The 22072-nt window shown below is 44.2% G+C and overlaps 1 long non-coding RNA gene across 1 annotated transcript in view; it reads left to right on the top strand.

Annotated features, from left to right (window-relative positions):
• Window positions 1–645: 645 nt before the first annotated feature.
• LOC140386011 (uncharacterized) overlaps window positions 646–22072 on the top strand; it is a 29731-nt gene continuing 8304 nt past the window's right edge. The window contains exon 1 of the long non-coding RNA XR_011933532.1: window positions 646–857. This is a non-coding gene — a long non-coding RNA (uncharacterized lncRNA). The remainder of the gene's footprint in view (window positions 858–22072) is intronic.

Genomic DNA, 22072 nt, shown 5'->3' on the forward strand with positions numbered 1-22072 from the left:
TTAAAATATCCAGATAAATTTTGGCTTACAACTCACTCAAGTAATACAGGACAACGATTGGAAATTAACAAAGCGGAGCAAAGCCTTTGGAAATTAACCACACTGAGTTAAGTGCAGGTAAATAGGATCGTCAGATATCAGTGTAACAAATGCTTCTTGCAAGAGCAACTCTTGCTCTTTTAAATTACATTTTCTGCTTGGTTCTGTGGAACATTTAAATGCCGTTCTACAGAGAAGTTAAAGGGCTGCAACCACAAAGCAGTAACTTACTAAGACGAAATAGATGAAAAGGAAAGGGTTTAACGACCAGTTGATGCTTGTACAGGATCAACTGCCCATTTGCAAACATAAACCAAAGCAAAGTAGACGATAGAATGTGCCACGTTAAGTACAGCCAAGCAACATTTGTGGGTGTGCAAGTTTTACTTTGTACAAAATTCTATACATTGTTGTAGCCAAACAATAGAGATTCGGGCGACTGCAAGTCGAGCTGTATGAATGAAGTGTCTGCGGGAGATATGCGGGTCAATGCTTTGGGTCTCACTCCTAAAGACCTTTCTTAGTTTCACACAATCAAATAGCACAAGGTCGAGTCTTTTCTTGGTCACAGGACATTCCTATTATTCTGCAATTGGGCCTGCACTTCACAACAGAGAGAGAGAGAAAAGTTATTAATCAGCACTGACCAGAGGCCATTGAAATGAGAAAGAAAGAGAGAACTTCGATAGGCACTTCAGCTGCCGGGGCTATTATCTGACGAAAGTTTGTTTGACGTTGCAACTTGTGAACAGGACATAGAGAGTGGGCCCTCAGTCTCCCTCTACCCTCGCCGGAGTTAATGTGGGAAATGATTTCAGGTAAGAAGATACTAGGTCAGACAGCAAAGCGGGAATTGAAAGATCTACTGGTTATGTTGCTGATAAGACAGATGAAGCTAAATGGCACAATTAACATTAAAAATGGGCCTGAGATGCTCATAGGAAGTTTGAAAATGTGAAACTGGAAAAATGAATGCTTTAAGCAGTTTGGATGTCAGAATGGTTCTCAAAGTATATTTTGGTAAATGTTTCATTGACTAATTTCGCAATTGTTCAAATGCAACGCAGTCTAGCTGGTTTTAATTCGCAGACATTTTACACGCTGTAGGGTTAGATGACAGCAGCATGCCTAACGTGCGCACTGCACGCTCGCCATCATTTCCATTGATTTCATTTTAAAAGAAGGCATCCTGAGAGAAAATAATTTGTGAAAGGCTGTGCATAAAGGTTACAACGTATTCCGTTGAAAGAAATCAGATAAACGAAGCGTACACGGTTGAACAGTACAGCGGCCAATGGCCGCCTGAGTCATTGAGGGCCTGAGATTAACGTGCTGATAGAAAAGTGATCCTCAAATGTGCGGATGGCCAATGCGCGCGTGCGCGCTCCTGTGTGTTTGAACAAAATGGTTAATTTCCTGGAGCGGATCTGAGCTGCTGCCTGATTGACAGGCAGGAAAAATGTAGCTGACCCACCATCTGGGTCAAATACAGTCAGCGTTTCTTTGGAACCAATAAAAAGAGCACTTTCAAGAAACAGTCTTCTTAACTGAAACTGCCAAAATTACTATTAGGAGCAATTGAATTTTAGTGTCCATCAAAAAACGAATTCGGACTTAAATTTGCTTTAAAAAAAATACTTTATTCTTCAATACGTAACCCGAAATTGAATATCAAAGCCAACCCCAATCTTTGAATCCACCTTTGCGTCGACATCTTTATAGTGGATAATATACTTTAAGCAAATTACAATGATCACGTTGTAATCTATCCTTGTTTTTGCATGGGGCCATTGCATTACTCCATAGGATTCAAACTAATTTCCAAATGTATCCCGTTCCCTGGTGTATTCCGCAAGTCAAGACCGCGTGGTTCCTAATTCTGATTCCTTTCAATCAAACGGTGGATTGTAAAACATGCTGCGTGTTGTGTGTATCAAGTATTTAAAAGTTTGCACATCAATATTTAGTCTGGAAAAACAGTAGAAATAGATTTACTGCATGAGTTGGTAAACTAGCAGTGGGATAAATTGCTGGCATTTTATTTCATAGAGTTAGGTTTCAGTTGATCGTTTTTAAACTGTCGGAGACTGGGCATTGAGAAAAGGACTTATTGCATCAACTTAGTTGCTCAGTAGTTCCACAGCGAGAGGGGTAACACTGCTTTTGCAGTTTAGCCAGCATACACACTGTGAGGATGGCAGTACTATTTGGGATTTTAGCCTACATGTAAAAAACAATATTATTCGAGGTAGAACAATATTAATTCCGATCTTGGCCGGCATGAGTACCGTGAGAGGGACCAACCCGGTGTGGCATTTCAAGTGCCAACTTGGCTCAGTTCATCTCAATCGTGTTTCCAAGAGTATGTACTTTCAAATCCCACTCCGGGACCTGAATTCTGTCAATGGAGTACTATACGTGCAGCATTGTCGCAGGTTCTATCATTCAGATAAACTATTTAGCTTACATTTCTATTTTCTGACGCTAGTTCAATTGGACATAAAATCTAACAACACCATTTGAAGAAAAGCAGAAATCCCTCCTGGTGTCCTGGCCAACATTCCTCCATCAAACAACCCACATTGCAGGTAACTAGTCGTTGATCTCATTTCTAGCTCTAAAGCCGTGCTGTGTGCAAAATGGCTGCTGGAAATTTCTAGATAAAAAAGATACCGGGCATCTGAATAACTAATTGTATGTATAATGATCTGATAACCTTTTTTTAAAGATGTGCGATAAGGTATGATATGAATTCAAATCCTGAAGGGGGCAACTTCTGAGATATTTAGTCCACAGTTCTGACTACGAGTAAAATAATAGATTTTAGTGCAACCTAGTAATATTTGAAGTTCACACTGTAAGGAAATTATTCTTTACATTATTCCTTATACATACACTATTTTAAAAAGCTATTGTAAGTGGAACAACCCAATTCCCAGCGAATGGTTGGCCACATCCAAGGTTGTAAACATTGAGGAGGTAATTTTAAAAATATTGATTCGGTGGCGCTGAGCATTGCTTTTAAAAGTGTGAATATGAAAGGCGGAAGGAAAGATTGTGGGGAGCCAAGAGCTCTTTTTATTTAAGATATTGGGAAAAATGCGATAAAAGTGATGAATTTTGATGTCAACGTTGTGAGTCTGGTGTTAAAGCAGAAACGTGCTCAAGGTTAGATAGTCACAGCTTCTAAAGAATCGGAAGGGAGGATCCACAGGTGCATGATCAACATAATATTGCCAAATTAGAGAAAACAGACTAGGTTACAAAAACAACAGCAAACACTTGCATTTATAAAGCACATTTGACACAGTAACATTAACTGTAAAAAAGTTTTTTTACAGTTGTGTTACTAAACAAAAATACTGAGCCGCATCAGGAGAGAATAGGGCAAATGACCAAAAGTTTGGTCAAAGAGGTAGGTTTTATAAAGTGTCTTAGGTAAGAATGGGAGAGGGGTAGAGAGGTTTGGGGAGGGTGGGAGCGGGGTCGGAATTCAGAGCTAGGGCCTTGGTAGCTGAAGGCGCAGCCACCAAAATCAGGAGAAGTGCAGTTATTTGGGGGAGGGGTAGTGGGGGGGGGGGATGCAGGACTGGAAGACTTGCAATGGCTAGGCCAAGGATGGATTACACAACAAGGATGAGAATCACGGTAGCACACGTGGCTAGTATTGTGGCTTCACAGCGCCAAAGTCCCAGGTTCAATTCCCGGCTTGGGTCACTGTCTGTGCGAAGTCTGCACGTTCTCCCCGTGTCTGTGTGGGTTTCCTCCGGGTGCTCCGGGTTCCTCCCACAGTCTAAAGGTGTGCAGGTTAGGTGGATTGGCCATACTAAATTGCCCTGAGTGTCCAAAAAAGCTTAGGAGGGGTTATTGGGTTAGGGGGATAGGGTGGAAGCGAGGGCTTAAGTGGGTCGGTGCAGACTCGATGCGCCGAATGGCTTCCTTCTACACTGTATGTTCTATGTTCCATTTAATCCAGACATTTCTCAACTGGGAGACGATGTCGGTCAGTGAACACGGGGAAGGTGGGTGAATGCGGTTTTGTGGGCGTTCACATGGACAGCAGAGTCTTTGATAACTTCAATTTCCGGAAAGTAGGCTGAACAGGAGTCTGTTGGGATGGTTAAGCCTGGAGGTAACCGCAGCAATGAGCAGAGGCAAGGATGATGTTATGGAAGTGGAAACGGGCGGTTAGCCAATGGTTAGAAGCTTACTGTGACATAGGGATTGCCTGTCAAACAAAAAGTGTTCTTTGTAGTCCGGCCAAGTGTTGAAGAGTTTCCTTAGTTACAGGCGCAGTGTTCAGGATTTCGCTGCACCGACCCTTTAATCAATGTTAGGAGCTATCAGTTAAAAAATAATATTAATCACAAAAGAGGAAACAGAGATCACTGAAAGCAGCTTCAAATAGCTATGTTAGCTCGATTTAAGATCAATGGAGACAGTAACCTCAAGAAAGTTGATAGGACTAACGGTGTATTCATCAAAGTTAAGATGCACAATATTAGCTAATGGTTAAACTTACTCGAAACATAGAGAAATTATTTTCTCCGATCGATTGAAAGCAACGAGAATTCAATTGCTCCATAAAAGAACATGGAGGAGATCAAGATGAAATGATTTGTCCACTGCACTGAGAGGACTCAAACTTATGTGCTGTGAAGATGATTTGAAGATTGGTAATTGATCATTTGATATCTTTGCACATCTTGTCCATTATTGCAATTTAGTAGATATGTATCTTTAGAGATGTATTCTGCATACTTACTACCATGGAATTGCTGTTCGATAATAAGTCTACATACTCCATGTGCGGTGGTTAATAATACTTAGGATATGTCTGTATGCGTGTTACTAGGACAGTACTGGCAGATGTCCAGCCTATGTACACTTCCAGAAGCACTCTGTTTGAGGTCTAGCCCACATTAGGGCTGTCTCTTGTTAGTCCTCCAGGATTAACCTGGAGCCTCGGGAATGAAAAACAGTCTCCTGAACATTGCCACAAGCAAACAAAGGGAAAACTCCTGGAGGCATGGAAAAGATTATGTGCATTGTCCCATTTCTTTAAACACTTCAGTTTATTGGATCTAAAAAATATTTGGGATATCACCTGATTTACCGGGGGAAGTGGGAAGTCACGTGATGAAATAACAACAACTCGTACACGTACAGCACATGAAATGTAATAATCCAACATAGGAAGGTGACTGGGTCAGAAATGTTATAAAGAGCATCTTAAAGGAGGAGAGAAAGCTAGAGAGGGAGGAGAGGTTTAGAGAAGGAATTCCAGAGTTTAGGAATGCTTGGAAAATTAAAATAAAACTAGGAGCTTGGACGGTATTGTATGAAAACTTTCTATAACACCTAACGAAATATACTCATTTTAACTTCCTGTTCTTCCTCAAGCTGGCGACGCCTTGTTAAAAAATGCAAGTTTGCCGATTTCTCATTATACAGTAAAGGGTTAAGATTCAGCCTTGAGTTGACAGAAGGCAACGCGTTCGATCTACGATCCTCGTGTACGAATTTTAATCAAATTAGTCGACACGATTTAAATGGCAATTTGACAGAGTCGGAAACTAGATTGTGCAGCGTATGAATTATGAACGCCATTTGGAATGTCAGAAAATATAAATTGGAACTTGATGTAATTCACCTCCTTAAACTTAACCCAGCACACGTAGGATGTCACAAATTAGTTCTTCTTTGTAATGTTGAAGCACACGAAATCAGATTTTAAAAGAGAATTGTATGAAAATCAAACAACCATAGCCAAGAGATTTTCCCGTTTTAATCAGGGTAATAATGTGTCCTTTGTCCTTTGATAAAGCATGTTATTGACTCTAATTTGACTGGTATTTTGTGGACTAAAAACGAATATTTACCCTAAACCTCAAAGTAATGTATGTTATGTTAACTGTCGCTGTGTGGATGGAACCAAGGCGCGCTGAGTTTTATTATTTAGGTGGGATTATATGATAGAATTTAATAGGTTCTACTTCTGAAAGTTTTCATTCAAAATGATTCCGATTAATTCAAGATGCATGTTTTACCCGATCACATTTAGCGGGTCATTAAGGTGTCTTGAAAAGATGCAGTTTCTTATTAAACTGTCTGATTTCATACCGGTTCCTCAACAAAAGTTCGGGCTGTCGAATGATTTTCACGTGATTACACTCGTAGAATAGAGAGAACTTCCTGAACCATTTCGGATTGCGTGCACTAAACAACGAGTTCGGATCAGTAAACAGGAATTACATCATTGATGCTGGAATGTCCCCCAATGTCGTTTTAAACAATTATATATATAGATTGAGTTCACGCTGCCCTGAGAAGTCAATATTTAAAAAGTACAATAATCTTTCCTTCCCGGCCAACTGAACATCAGTATTGCTTTCATGCAGAGGTCAACATCTGGCTTTCACCAAAATAAATCAACATTTTGATGTGAGGCATGCTTTTCCTTCAAACAGCCGTCGCGGTTTTACTCTTTTCATCAACGAGAAGGTTCAACCAGATAGTTTGCTGAGAATATACTTTCTCGCGCCAAGGACACCTCCCGTTGGAAATGTATGCCATGGCAGAATCTCAAGCTTTTATAGAGATCAGACACAATACAAACGGCAACAAGACAGCAAACCCATCAACAAAATCTGTTTTAACCTCAAATGTTTCCAATCCGTTCTTTCTCTCTCTACGCTTGAATCTTATCCACTAAAAGCCCCAAACCATCACAAAACAAAATAAGATTTTAAAAATGCATCCCATCTGAAGTATGCGAAGCTGTATTAGGGGAAAATGTAGCATTTTGTTAGCAGAATTATATTCAAGATGAATCATTTGAAGTTTATGGTAGGTTTTAGCATAGTTTATTTGGAGGACAATGACCAGCATGGTGCTGGAAAGTTTAAGTTAAGAGTTGGATTTATAATTAATCAGTTTGCATATTCAGTCTGCGTTCATGATTACAATGCATTGCATCCCAATAGACATAGTTTACTGGATTGCTCTGATCCAATCTCTAGCTAAGGCTTTGATTTAGTAAAACTCAGGCGATATTTCAAGTTACATATCCATCCACCCGTCCATCCATCCATATCCATATTCATCCAGTTGAAATGTGTATGACATCGCTATATTTTTTAGAAAAGGCGAATGTTTCAGTTCCAGTTCATATTGAAGGCACGTCAGAATCTCTTATCCAATCATCGTATTGAGATCTTGCTACCCTTGTATCGCAATTTGCTACACAGCAACAAAACGTACATGGATATGTACTATCTGGTTTCCATAGATCATAGAATCTTGTAATCACAGAATTCGGCCCATCGAGTCTACACCTCCATCCTATCCCAGTAACCTCACCCAAACCTTTTGGGCATTAAGGGCAATTTAGCATGGCCAATCTACCTCACCTGCACATTTTTGGACTTCCATACAACTACTTTCTGAGATATTCTGCGTCTTTGGTCAACTTCTTAGTTACAGTCTCTGAAAAGTAACTCGCGAAATAACATAAACATTTAATAAAACTGTTTATTAAAACAGTGAAAAAGTGGTAGCTCTACACAACAGGTCGAAATCAAATTTAGACCTTCAATGTTAAAGCATTTTCACACTTTGTTGCAGTATTTTTTTTACAAGGCTTCAATTTGACTGTAGAAACAGGTCTTAATTCCATGATTTATACTACTGACTATAGATTGCTCCTCATCGCACTGAGGTCAGTGGGAGAGTGACACTGGGCATGCCATGCTTGGAGCCATTTGCAATTTTTAATGTTAGGAACATGGGGTAAGAGTGAGATTTTTCCAAACATTAAGAAGTAAGTTTCTGAAACAGCAGGGCATTTTCAAATTGTGTTTGGAACCAGGTTGGAGTTATTGCAGATCAAATTCCTTGGCTGTGGAGAATTTCACACTGGTTGGCCTTGGTGCTCTCTGGCATCAAATGGCACCCAGCATTAGAATGACACATTTTGCATTAATGTGCCCCTGAAACCTTGTTACACAAGACCGGCTATATAAATGCACCCTTAATCACACTACATATGCAATAAAATAACAGTGAAACATTAGAAATTTTAAAACCAGACAAGGTTAACGACTGTATAATATTTTGTCAGTTAGCATGTAATATCTCAGCAGCACCAGCTACCAGTAGAAATATTACCATTAGACTGATTCAATGTCGACATTATATTCATAAAGAAGGGTACCATTTTCAATGGCATGTTGTTCTAGGAATAATTCCTCGAATCTCTGAGGAAAATATGTTGATAATATATTGGCCATGAAACTGGGTGCCATAGCACTACTGATCCTGGCACTAGAGCTACAAAGTAGGATAATGACACACAATACATTGCTGACCACATTGGCTGTGTCCAGCATGGTACCCCATGCTGGCAAGGGTATCAGTATGGGCATGTTGTGCTTCTTTTGATTAGCCAAATAAACAAAATCAACAAATTGGGGGATAAATTAAAATCCATCTCCTGCATCGAAGTAAGTGGAATTTTAAAGGAAACTTAAAACATTAAAACAAGATATGATTGAAGGAGTTGATATAACACCCCAGTCCCTGCCTGGCTAGGCCCAGGAGCAGGCTCACAGGGAGATCCTCCTCGCTCGGCATCCCGCTCTGCATGGCTTGCCTGAAGAGCAGGAGCATTGGCTGAAGTGCAACCACAAACAAAACAACAGATCTACCAGAAAACTAAAAAGGGGGTGCAGCCTAGGACAACTTACATGTACATGCTCCACAGACTCCACAAGGCCAAAAAAGACACAGGCATCTTGGGAGTCCATGAACCAACGCAACCTACCGTTGTATGGGACTGCTGCATGCAACACCCTCCACCCCAGGCCCCTAATGGGGACATGCTGTGTTCATGCTGGAAGATTTGGGAGAGGCCTGATGGCAATGTCAATCCGCTATTCTGATTTGATGCAAGGTTTCATTATTTCAGCTGCTCAAGTCCAGTGAATGCTTGTGCTAATCATTCTCAGTTGAATAGGTATTCAACTGCACAAACCCCTTCCCCTGATCCAGCTTTCACAAGGGTCAGCCATCCAATTTGCGGGTGGGGTACTTTTCACTTGCTGCGAAAAGTCTGTGGAAGGTTTGTCTTTTTCATTTTGGAGCTCTGTTGGTGAGTTGGTGCATCCATTCAGGCAGGGTAGATTTTGCATTCTTTCCATGCCAAGTCTACAGGAGTGCTGCAATTGCAGGGCCTCTAGGTTTGCAATGCAATAGCAAAATTGAGTGAAGCCTGCAAAGCTCTATGAAAAAGGTCCATGCCAACCTTCTGCCATGGGGCAATAATAATAATAATACTCTTTTATTGTCACAAGTATGAAGTTACTGTGAAAAGCCCCTAGTCACCACATTCCGGCACCTGTTCAGGTAAGCCAGTACGGGAATTGAACCCGCGCTGCTAGCTTTGTTCTGCATTACAAACCAGCTGTCTAGCCCACTGAGCTAAGCCTGTCATTAGTGACTGTCTCGCGTGGGTTCCTGCTCTACTTGCGTTGAAATCGTCAGCATGTTTCACAATTCTCCACCATCAGCTCAATGTCCCGGTTGATCCCAGGCCAATAGACTGCCTTCCTGGCTCTCCTCTTGCACTTTTCCATCCCCAAGTGCCGTTCATGCAACTTGACGAGGATCATTAACCGCAATGTCTGTGGAATCATGAACTGCTGACTTTTGAACAGAAATCCATTAACGTCACTTAACTCTGCTCGAATGTTATAGAAACTCGAACAAGATCCATTGGGCCATCCTTCAAGGATGTACTTTATCACTTTGTGCAACATTGGGTCCTTCTCAGTTTTTTCTGTAATGACCTTTGACTTGTTGTGAGTGACTGGCAGAGACTCTGTCACCATGTTTCCGTGTACCTATACATGCTCATCTAACTGAAGTGGTTCCTCAGTGCCGGTAGCTCTGGAAAGCATGTCAGCCATGATATGATGTTTACCCCGCGTGTATACCAATTCAAAATTGTACCGCCGCAACTTTTGTTGCAGCCTCGGTGACTTTGCATAGGGATTCTATTTTATGATGGCGACCAGTGGCCTGTGGTCAGTCCCCACAATGAAGGTTGGAAGCCCATACACATAATCATGGAACTTCGGCAGCCTATTAATGAGCCCAAGAAACTCGTTTTCAATTTGTGCGTATCATTGTTCAGTGTCGGACATCACCCTGGACACATATGCCATTGGCAGCCAGTCTCCTTCCAGATTCTGCTGTAGCAGAACCGCTCCCAAACCATCCTCCGATGCATCGTTTGAGATTTTTGTGCTCCTGGTTGGGTCAAAAAACATGAGCACTGGCACCGTGGTAAGCAAAACCTGCAATGCCTGCCACTCTTGTTTGTGTTTGCTGGACCACTGGAATGCTGTATTCTTCTTTATGGGCTCCCTCAGATGCGCTGTTTTGGCTGCCAAGTTGGGAATGAATTTGCCCATAAAATGTATCATGCCAAGCATTCTTAAAATCCCTTTTTTATCCGTAGGGAGTGGCATCTGTAGAATCGCCCTTATTTTGTCTTGATCGGGCTGAACCGCTTGTGCGGACAGCTTGTTTCCCAGGAAGGTGATACTATTCACTCCGACTTGACATTTCGCCCTGTTTAATTTCAGACCGTTCTTTTCAGATACTCTTTAGAACCCTTAGCAGATGCTTATCGTGTTTTTCCCATGTCGACCCCCAAATAATAATGTCATCTACATATGCACAGTCCCCTGGTATTCCTTCAGTTATATGCTCCATGGCATGATGAAATTTCTCTGAAGCCTAGATGATACCAAATGGCATTTGTAAAAAACAATACCTCGCGAAGGGTGTGTTGAATGTGCACATTTTTGTGCTTTCTTTATCGAGCTTCAATTGCCAGTAGCAGGTTGCTCCTGCTATTTCACAAGTTATCTCCTCCCTTTTTGGTATAGGGTAGTGTTCCCTTTTAATATCGAGAGTCAAATCCTTCAGATCCATGCAGATTCTTAGGTCCCCATTACACTTCTTTACACAGACCATGGAATCAACCCAGTTGGTAGTGGCTTCAATAATATGATCAGGGATAGTCAGCATGGCTTTGTGAAGGGTAGGTCATGCCTCACAAACCTTATTGAGTTCTTTGAGAAGGTGACTGAACAGGTAGACGAGGGTAGAGCAGTTGATGTGGTGTATATGGATTTCAGCAAAGCGTTTGATAAGGTTCCCCACGGTAGGCTATTGCAAAAAATACGGAGGCTGGGGATTGAGGGTGATTTAGAGATGTGGATCAGAAATTGGCTAGCTGAAAGAAGACAGAGGGTGGTGGTTGATGGGAAATGTTCAGAATGGAGTACAGTCACAAGTGGAGTACCACAAGGATCTGTTCTGGGGCCGTTGCTGTTTGTCATTTTTATCAATGACCTAGAGGAAGGCGCAGAAGGGTGGGTGAGTAAATTTGCAGACGATACTAAAGTCGGTGGTGTTGTCGATAGTGTGGAAGGATGTAGCAGGTTACAGAGGGATATAGATAAGCTGCAGAGCTGGGCTGAGAGGTGGCAAATGGAGTTTAATGTAGAGAAGTGTGAGGTGATTCACTTTGGAAGGAATAACAGGAATGCGGAATATTTGGCTAATGGTAAAGTTCTTGAAAGTGTGGATGAGCAGAGGGATCTAGGTGTCCATGTACATAGATCCCTGAAAGTTGCCACCCAGGTTGATAGGGTTGTGAAGAAGGCCTATGGAGTGTTGGCCTTTATTGTTAGAGGGATTGAGTTCCGGTGTCGGGAGGTCATTTTGCAGCTGTACAGAACTCTGGTACGGCCATATTTGGAGTATTGCGTACAGTTCTGGTCACCGCATTATAGGAAGGACGTGGAGGCTTTGGAGCGGGTGCAGAGGAGATTTACCAGGATGTTGCCTGGTATGGAGGGAAAATCTTATGAGGAAAGGCTGATAGACTTGAGGTTGTTTTCGTTGGAGAGAAGAAGGTTAAGGGGAGACTTAATAGAGGCATACAAAATGATCAGGGGGTTGGATAGGGTGGACAGTGAGAGCCTTCTCCCACGGATGGATATGGCTGGCACGAGGGGACATAACTTTAAACTGAGGGGTAATAGATATAGGACAGAGGTCAGAGGTAGGTTCTTTACGCAAAGAGTAGTGAGGCCGTGGAATGCCCTACCTGCTACAGTAGTGAACTCGCCAACATTGAGGGCATTTAAAAGTTTATTGGATAAACATATGGATGATAATGGCATAGTGTAGGTTAGATGGCTTTTGTTTCGGTGCAACATCGTGGGCCGAAGGGCCTGTACTGCGCTGTATTGTTCTATGCTCTATGTTCTATGTTCTAATACGTTTAATGACACCCACGATAGTCATTCTCTCTAACTCTGCCTTTAGTTTATCCCTTAATGGCGCCGGCACACATCTTGGCGCATGAATCACAGGCTCTGCATCTTTCTTTAATTGAATCTTGTACGTGTGTGGTAACACACCAAAACCTTGAAAAATTTCAGAGAAATCATTCAATATGTAGTCTCCTGATGGACGAGAGCCCGTCGCAGCATTGTCCGCACTGTAGACTCGTCGGACGAGCTGTAACTCCTCACACACCTCAACTCCAATTAAGGACTCGCGGTCCACCGCCACCACAAAAAACTCAGCTTGTACGTTTTGGTTTTGACTTCGACATCAAGCTCACATGTGCCTAACAGCGAGATTGCATTACCATCATAATCTCTCAATAATACCATTCCGGTACCTATTTTTAGCTGAATTTGCAGCTTTTTACACCAGACAGGTTGATGAGGTTGGCCCTCGCACAGTGTCAAGCTTGACCGATATTACTGAGCCATTTATTTTTAATGATACCGTCCATTTATCTGTATAATTATCTGCCTTCAATTCAGTATTGCTGCAGATTGGAACAAATCTACTTCTGTTTGATATACCTTGAGTCTCCTTGTCTTTGCTGGAGATCACGTCAACAAAGAAGGTGTTCTCTAGACACGTCTCATCAATGGCACCAATATTCTTTGTTTGTTCAGGCTTTTTTCTTGTATAACATTGGGCTGCAAAATGATTCCTGCCATTCCAGATGGCACATGTTTTTCCATAAGCAGGGCATTGCCATGGCATATGCTGTTTGCCACATCGCAGACACAAAATAGAGGATCGGGTCAGCCACTCAAAATGGCCAACCACACTAGGAGCATGTGTCATATTCAGCTGCATCACCACACTAATGGTGTCAGCTGCCTCTTCTGCCTTTGCACCAAAACTACAGAGATTCATTGTGTTGAACTGCTTTGCAGCAAGCTCAAGCGTGACATATTTGAACGGTACTTTCAAGTTTCAGGTCTGTTTCCTGTAGTGGCCGCACGCACACTTTATTTTTGGAGATTCCGGAAACTATTTGATCACGTATCATTGACGCCTGGAGTGTGCCGAAGTTTCATGACTGCGCTTTCAATTGAAAGTCAGTGAGGAAGCTGTCGAATGCCTCCCCTGCGTTCTGGGTGCGCGTACGGAATTTATAGCGCTCAAATGTTTCTTTTTTTCTCGGGGTGCAATGCTGATCGAATCTTTTAAGCACTTCTTTGAAGCTTTTGCCGTCAAACTCGTCTTCATTTGGAAAAGTATTGAAGATCACAATTGCTTGGGGACCTGCTACAGTGAGCAGCAATGCAATATGCCTCTCATTGGGCTGTGCCTGCAGACCAAGGGCTGCAGTATACAGTTTAAACTGCTGCTTAAGCACCCTCCAATTCTCGTCTATGTTACCGGTAAACCAAAGCTGTTGAGGTGCCTTGATACCTTCCATTCCATCCTTCAAAGTTTTACTGTGCATTGAGCACAAAATGCCAGTAGCTTGCAATGTTCGTCACAAAGATTTGTTTCCTTTCTTATCCTGAAGAGTTATCTTCAGTGGTACGAATTTTCTTGGACAGAATCTTCAAGTTCTGGTTAAATCATCAATCCTGGTACCATGGCATGTTCTATAGATTGGCTGAAGTGAATGATAAACAACAGAACATGTAGTTTCAAATAATTTATTGTAGAACAAGCTGCATGGTAAGATAAATAGAATAAATAAACGATCAAACAACTAACACTGAACAACTCTTGTGGAATTACTGCAAATACGTCTATCTCCCAGCACAACCAACTGCCAACTCTCAGATCACATGGTGATGTGATGGCTTTACAATACCACCTAATGGTCGGAGGTCATGCATAACATTATGTACAAACTTACATCATGCATATCATCACACTACCTGCACACTAAAGTTTTGTGATTCATTTACCAGGACAACTATCCATTTTACCATAGAATTTTTCTTTTTAATTTTATTCCTTTCTCGATATTAAAAATTCAATACACCGGGTAGTGGACAGGACAAGCCTTTAATCCATCTCCTTGTTTGCTCCATAAAATAATTCAAATTGAATCCAATTCATGGTCCCCACGAGAGAGACATACAAGGTCTAAGCTGACAAGGAAAGGCATTGCACCTGATTGTGGGATTGATCTGATGCCTGATCTTAAGTTCTGCAAGCTTCCGCCATTCAAATAATTTATTGTTTTTCTATTGTTCCTACCAAAATGAACAAACTGCCATCTTCCCTCATTATACTCCCTCTGAAAATGTTTTTCTTTGTAAACCCCTTTATGATCTTTTGGCAACTTACTTTCTTATCTATCTTTGTATCGTCGGCACATTTATCTACTATACATTTGGTTTTTTCATCCAAGCCATCAATATACATTTTAAATAGTTGTGAAGCCCTAGCACTGATCCCTGTGGCACTCTGCCAGCAACAGCTTGTCAATGTCCAAATGACCCATTTATCCCTACTCTGCTTCCTGTTAGCTAACCAATCACCTGTCCATGCTAATATGCTTTCCCTACACCACAAGCTCTTATTTTGATATTCATCTTTGATGTGGCATCTTCTTGAATGTCATTTTGAAATCAAAGTACCCCACATGTATAGATTTCCCCTTTATCTACCTTGACTGTTACTTCCTCAAGGAACCAGTAAATGAGTCAAACATGGATTTACTTTTCACAAAATCTTGACTCTACCTGATTCCATTGTGATTTTCTAAGTGTCCTGCTATTACCTCCTTAATGATGGATTCTAACATTTTCCCTACACTAGATATTAAGCTAATTGGCCTATAGTTCCTTCGGCCGGAATGTTGTGCTCATTGGGTGTGTTATGGTCGGCGGGCCTGGAAGTGGATACGATATGAGCTTCTGGATGAAATTGGACCCCTACCGTGATTTCATGCTGGCTGGCTAATTAACTGGCATCCAGCGTGAAACACACGCTGAGAAACACTCAGTGCTCCTGCAGGGAAGGGGAGGGGGATGGGAAGAGGGCGGGCACCAAGCGAGATGAGGGTGGCCGTTTCCAGCGAGCTCCCTGAAGCCTGACAGCTGCTGTGGAGCTGCCTCGGGGAGCGGCAGTGCTGTCTAAATGAAATGAGCTGAGAGGAATGCTGCTCTCTGTGTCAATGCTGCAAATTCAAGTATCTGACAGCAGACCACATAGCGCATCAATCCTCAAACATCTTCATTTATTTTATATCACCCCGTACACTTTATCCCACGCTGGACCGTGTTTCTTGCAAAAAACGTGAAGGCCGCCCGGCTGCTTGTCCTGTCCACCAACTGTAAATGTGGACAGGCCAAGGAAAATGACCACCAATTGCATCCTTAATGGACTTCATTTCCCACTAAATTGTCGGCGGACATTCATCAGACTGCTGCGCATGCCTGCCGACCATATTGTTGCACGCATGTCCGGCGTCTTGCGCAATTTCACATGCTCCAGGGTCACAGGTGCACCCACATGTTCATTAAATTCTGGCCCTATTTCCTGTCTCACTTTCTGGGATAATGTTGTTACATGTGTGGTGTTCAATCTGCTCGGACCTCTCCAGAATCCAGGAAATGTTGGAAGATTACAATCTATGCATTAACTTCCGGTACGTTCTTTCAGGTTGTACAGGTCATCAGGTCTAGGGAACTTGCAGTGAGATGCTTGCCATGAATAAAAGCTGGAAGTACGTGAAAGCAGAGAGTGGTAGATGTGAGGCTGGTACAATGGGTTGATGTGTGACACTGAGGCGGAGCATCTGAACATTAGGCCTGAGGCTTAACAGCGACAAACAGCTGATGGGTGAATGATTGGGGATATGACGCACTGAGCAGTTTATGAAATTGGTGGGGTGGTGGGGAAGAGATGTCCTTTGAAGATGAATGCACTGACCTTGACCACCTGCACGGGTTAATTCAGGGTAGTAGTAATAGGTTTGTTAAAAAAACACAACTTGAGCTGTATCATGTTTTTAAGGCTTGATTAGCTGTCAGGCTACTCAAGTATGTTTTGAGCTAACATTTGTTTATTGAGTACCCATTAATTTTACAGTTGAAGGACAGAACCATTTTTAAGCTTGTCTGTAGCCCATTTCACAATATTACACACAAGGTGAGGGTTCGTTGAAACAATTCAATAGGATATCGGTTGCATCAAAATTTGTCATAATTGCACCTCAGTGCAAATATTTTATGGAAAATGTAAACTGAACAATTTATGATGTAAAAATATTAAATTTTGCAAAATCTTTTTCATCAGCATATTACTGGGATGGTTAGGAGTAGGTAATGGCGTACATCCAGATTGCCAAGATCAAACTAAATTCCTTGATATTCATTTAAATGAAGGTTGCTGTGTCACTAATGCCTTTTCTCTCCTTGAAATTTCCAGGATCACATTAGCAGCTGTCAGTGTGGATGGATTCTGAAACTGAGTGAAAGTGTCCGCTTGTCTGCTGTGGGGTCCATTTACCTCTGATTTTGTAGTTCTTTAGTTGCAGCTGTCAACTCTAATCCAACTTTATGACCCTTTTGTAGCATCCTTTTATATTCTACCTTTGCAAATGCTTTTCCAGTTACATTTTAAATGATGTTATTGTCTCCCCCTCAATAACCTCTTGTGGCAAAGCATTCCATATTCTATTGACCCCCTACACAAACTTTCTCCTACCCTTCCTTTTCATTTTACGTGTGATAATCTTCAGTCAATGCTTCTTATTGCCATTTGTATGGAAAACAACTTACACTGCTTGTCCCCATAGGAATTGCCAAACTGAATAAAAAGAGCTCAATCACTTAACGGTATCCTTTTCCACAAATCTTTTCCCATTACTTTAATATCCTGCTTATAAAATTCTAAATCTTTATAATTTTACATTCATTCACATGTTGTACTTTTACATCCATTTGGTCATAATAGTCAGCAAATTTTTCACACTATCAACAAAATGTCTATCGCAGAACTACAGGCAATAATCCTACTGCCTTGTGTAAATTAGAATTACTGCCTCACTTTTATATTTACTGCCTATATTTTTGTTAAAATATTTTTATTAAGGCATTTACTTATACATTAAACACAACCAACACAAGAGTAAGAAAACCTGGTTACAAATAAGTACCTACCCGAACGCCCCAACCTCACTGCCATTCTCCCCTCCTATCATGCCTTCCCCATTAACCCCCCCCCCCCCCCCCCCCCCCCCGCCCCCCGGCTCCTGCTGATTCCTCAACTTTCCTTGAAAAAGCCGATGAACGCCTTCCACCTCCAGGCTAACCCGTCAACTGACCCTCTTCAGGCAAACTTAATTTTCTCCCGTCTTAGGAACTCCGCCAGGTCGCTCACTCACAACCCCGGTTTTGGTGGCTCCAAGTACCGGGGTACTCCAGCAAAATCGTCTCCAGGCTACCAGGGAGGCAAATGACAAGACCCCTGTACTCCCTTGGACAGGACACACCAAATATTGCCACTTCTGGAATCGGAGCCACCTTCACCTTCAGCACCTCGGACATTACGCCTGCAAACCACTGCCAGAACCCCTTCAGCTTTGGACATGCACAAAACATGTGAACATGGTTTGCGGGCTTCCCCATGCACCGTCCACTTCTGTCCTCCGCCGCTTCAAAGAACCTACTCATCCTAGCGACCATCATATGCACCCTGTTAACTACCTTAAACTACATGAGGCCTTGCAAACGACTAGGACGCATTCACCCTCCTCAGAGCCTCCTCCCACAATCCAGTCTCCATTTTGCCTGCAGTTCCTCCTCCCACTTCTATTTAACTTCTCCTATCGCGGCTCCCTCCTGGTCCATTAACTCCTTGTAAATCTCGGATATCTTACCCTTGCCCACACCTGCCTTCAACATCACCTTGTCCTGTAGCCTCGGGGCAGCAGGTCAGGAAAAGATAGCACCTGTTTCCTCACATAATCCCACACCTATACATCCCGGAACCCATTCCCACTGGGCAGCTCATATTCCTCCTCCAATTCTTCTAAACTCGCAAAGGTGCCCCCCACAAACAGGTCCCTAGACCGCTCGGTTCCTGCCCGCCGCCACCCGCAAAACCCCGCATCTAACCCCCCGGTGCAAGCCTATGGTTTCTGCAAATTGGTGCCCACACCGAGGCGCCTTCCAACCTCAGATGCTGCCGTTACTGTCCCCACACCCGCAGGGCCGCCACCACCGGACTCGTGGAGTACTTGACCGACAAGAACAGCAGAGGCGCTGTCAGCAATGTCCCGAAACCCGTGCCCCTGCAAGAGGCCACCTTCATCTGCTCCCACGCCAACCCCTCCTCTACTACCCACTTCCTAACCGTGGATATATTCGCTGCCCAATAATAATTCATTATATTTGTCAAGACCAACCCGCCACCCTCCCACCCCCCCCCCACCCCCCCCACCTCCCCGCTCCACCGTTCCAACAGCACCTTCTTTACCTGTGGGGATTTCCATGCCCACACAAATCCCCAAAATTAGAGCATTAATTTTCCTGAAGAATGATTTTGGGATGAAGAAAACAAATAAGAGGTTCGGGAGTACCGTCATTTTCACTCCCTGCACCCACCCCGCCAGTGATAACGGAATCTCATCCCACCTCTTAAAATCGCCTCTCAACTTTTCCACCAGCTGCGCCAAATTCAATTTATGTAGTTGTTCCCATCCCTGCGTCACCTGGATGCCCAAATATCTAAAACTCACCCCACCACCTTAAACGGCAGCTCATCCACCTCCTCTCCCGCCCCCCTGGCCTCGATCGGGAAGACCTCACTCTTCCTTCTCCAACTCATTGACACTCTAAGCGCCATTGCCAGTGGCTCTATTGCCAAGGCAAAAAGCCATGGGGAGAGTGGGCACCCCTGCCTTGTCCCACGGTGTACCCCAAACTCACCCGATTTGTCCGTACACTCACTACTGGTGCCATATACAACAAACAAATCCAGCCCACAAACCCCTGCTCAAACCCGAACCGTCATAACACTTCCCACAGATACTCCCGATCGAATGCCTTCTCCGCATCCATAGCAACCGCCACCACCACATCCTGTCCCTCATTACCACGTTTAGTAATCGCCTAATGTTCGCCGACAATTGCCTCCCCTTTATCCTCCCCATCACACAGTCCGCAATCCGCGAGGCCAAGATCTCTGCCAGTAATTTAGCGTCCACATTTAGCAGCGATATCAGGCGATAGGACCCACACTGATCCGGGTACTTATCCTTCTTCAATATTAAGGTTATGGCAGCCTGTGATAACGTAGGGGGAAGTTCCCCCTTATCCCTTGCCTCATTATATTCCCTTACCAACAGGGGCCATAGATACCCAGAAAACATCTTATAAAATTCCATAGGGAACACATCCGGGGCCTTCCCTGCCTGCATTGCCCCCATACCCTCCATCACCTCCACCAACCCAGTTGGGGCCTCCAGCCCCTCCACCAGATCCCCTCCACCTTGGGGAACTCCAACCCATCCAAGAACCACTGCATTCCGGCCCGCCCTCCCCCTCCGACCGGGGGCTCCGATTCATAAAGCCTCTTATAAAACTCCTTGAAAATCACAATTCACCCCCATCGGTCCAGAACCACTCTTCCCCTCCCGTCCTTCACCCTTCCAACCTCCCTCACCGCCTCCTGCTTTCTAAGTTGGTGAGCCAGCATCCTACATGCCTTCTCCCCATACTCATGCACTGCCCCCATAGCCCACCATACTGCCCCACTGCCTTCCCCATAGGCACAAACCCAAACTTCGTCTGGAGCTTCTGCCGCTCCTTCAACAACCCTGCCTCCAGGGCCACCGAGTACCTCATATCCACCTGCAGAATCTTGTGTACCAGCCTAGCCATCTCTGCCCATTCCACCCTCTCTCTATGCGCCCAAATCGATATAAACTCCCCCCTGACCACTGCCTTGAGCGCCTCCCATAGCGTGGCTGCCGAGACCTCACCCATGTCATTCAGCTCCACATACCCCCGGATGACGGCCGTCACCAGCTCACACACCACCTCATCCACTAACAACCTATGTCCAGCCTCTACTGCGGGTGCTGGGCGCCCCCTGGTCCACTTGCAAATCCACCCAGTGCTGTGCGTGGTCCAAGATCACAATTGCCGAGTTCCCCGAGTCAACCATTCCCGCCAGCAGTGTCTCATTCACCACAAAGTAATCGATCCGCGAGTACACCCTGTGTACATGGGAGAAGTACGAAAATTCCATCGCCCTCGACCTCCCAAACTTCTATGAGTACCCCCCCCCCCCCCCCCATGCGCTCCACGAATCCCTTCAGCTCCTTCACCACCGGCGACACCCTCTCCGAACCTGGATTCAACCGGTCCATACCTGGCTCAATAACCGTGTTAAAGTACCCCCCCCCCAATAATCAACCGGTGCAACTCCAGATCCGTGATGTTCCCCAATACCTTCCTCATCATCCCAGTTTTGGGCACAAACATTAACTAAGATCACTGGCATCCCCTCCAGCTTCCCACTCACCATCAGAAGCCTTCCTCACAAATCTGTCACGATATTCCCCACCTCAAACGCTACCCGCTTGTTTACCACCGCCCGCCCCCCCCCCCCCCCCCCCCCATCATCTACATATCTAATCCTAAATGGAAGACTTGCCCTATCCACCCCTTCCTTAGCCTAGTCGGATCTCCAATCTTCTAGTGCGTTTCCTGCAAAAATGCCACGTCCACCTTCAAGCGCCTCAGATTCCCAAACACACGGAACTGTTTGACTGGTCCATTCAGCCCCCTCACATTCCATGTGACCAGCCTGGTCAGGGGACACCCTGCCCCTCTCCCCTGCCGATCAACAGCCCCCCCTGCCTGTGTGACATGACCCTCCAGGCCCATTTGCAGATGTCCACCATCACCACCTCCTTTCTTGCTGCACCACAGCAGGCTCACCTTTGTCAGCAGCCCCCCCTCCCTCCCTTAAACAAAACAACACTCCCACCCCCCTCTATTTCACTAACCACTTGCTCACCCCCATTGCGCTCCCGTTAACTAGCCCACCCAACTAGCCTAGCAGCCACCGCCATGGCACGAAACCTCCTACCCCCCACTGATTCCCCTCCCCATGCCCGCACGCCTCGTTAGCACAAACAACAATGAAATAAGAAAAAAGTACATTCATCCTCCACGTTCCTAAGCATCCCGCCACAGCACCCCCCCCAAAACTCATCTCAAAAAAGAGAGGTTCTCCCTTATCCAAAAAACCCCAAACAGTAAAGCGAAAAGGCAGAGAGGATCCAACATCTTCTCACACTTTCTCCAGAGTTCAATGTCCTCCCTCTCCTGCCAGTCCATTGGCTTTTAGAAACTCCATTACTTCTTCGGGTTTCCCAAAATAATGCTCACGGCCGTTGTAAGTCACCCAGAGGCGTGCCAGGTACAGCATCTCGAACTTCATTCTCTTCTTGAAGAGGGCAGCCTTGCCTCTATTGAACCCGGCTCTCCTCTTGGCCAGTTCCACACCCAGATCCTGGTGTGCTCAGAGCTCATTATCTTCCCAGGTGCATCTCCTCGTCTGCAATCTGCCTGGCCACCGCTGAATCTTCTCCTTATTGAGGAATCGCTGAAGCTGCACCAGCATTGTCTTCATCAGTGCACGATGCGTCGATCGACCT

This window comes from Scyliorhinus torazame, chromosome 11 (genome assembly GCF_047496885.1).
Source record: "Scyliorhinus torazame isolate Kashiwa2021f chromosome 11, sScyTor2.1, whole genome shotgun sequence".
NCBI classification, from domain to species: Eukaryota; Metazoa; Chordata; class Chondrichthyes; order Carcharhiniformes; family Scyliorhinidae; genus Scyliorhinus; species Scyliorhinus torazame.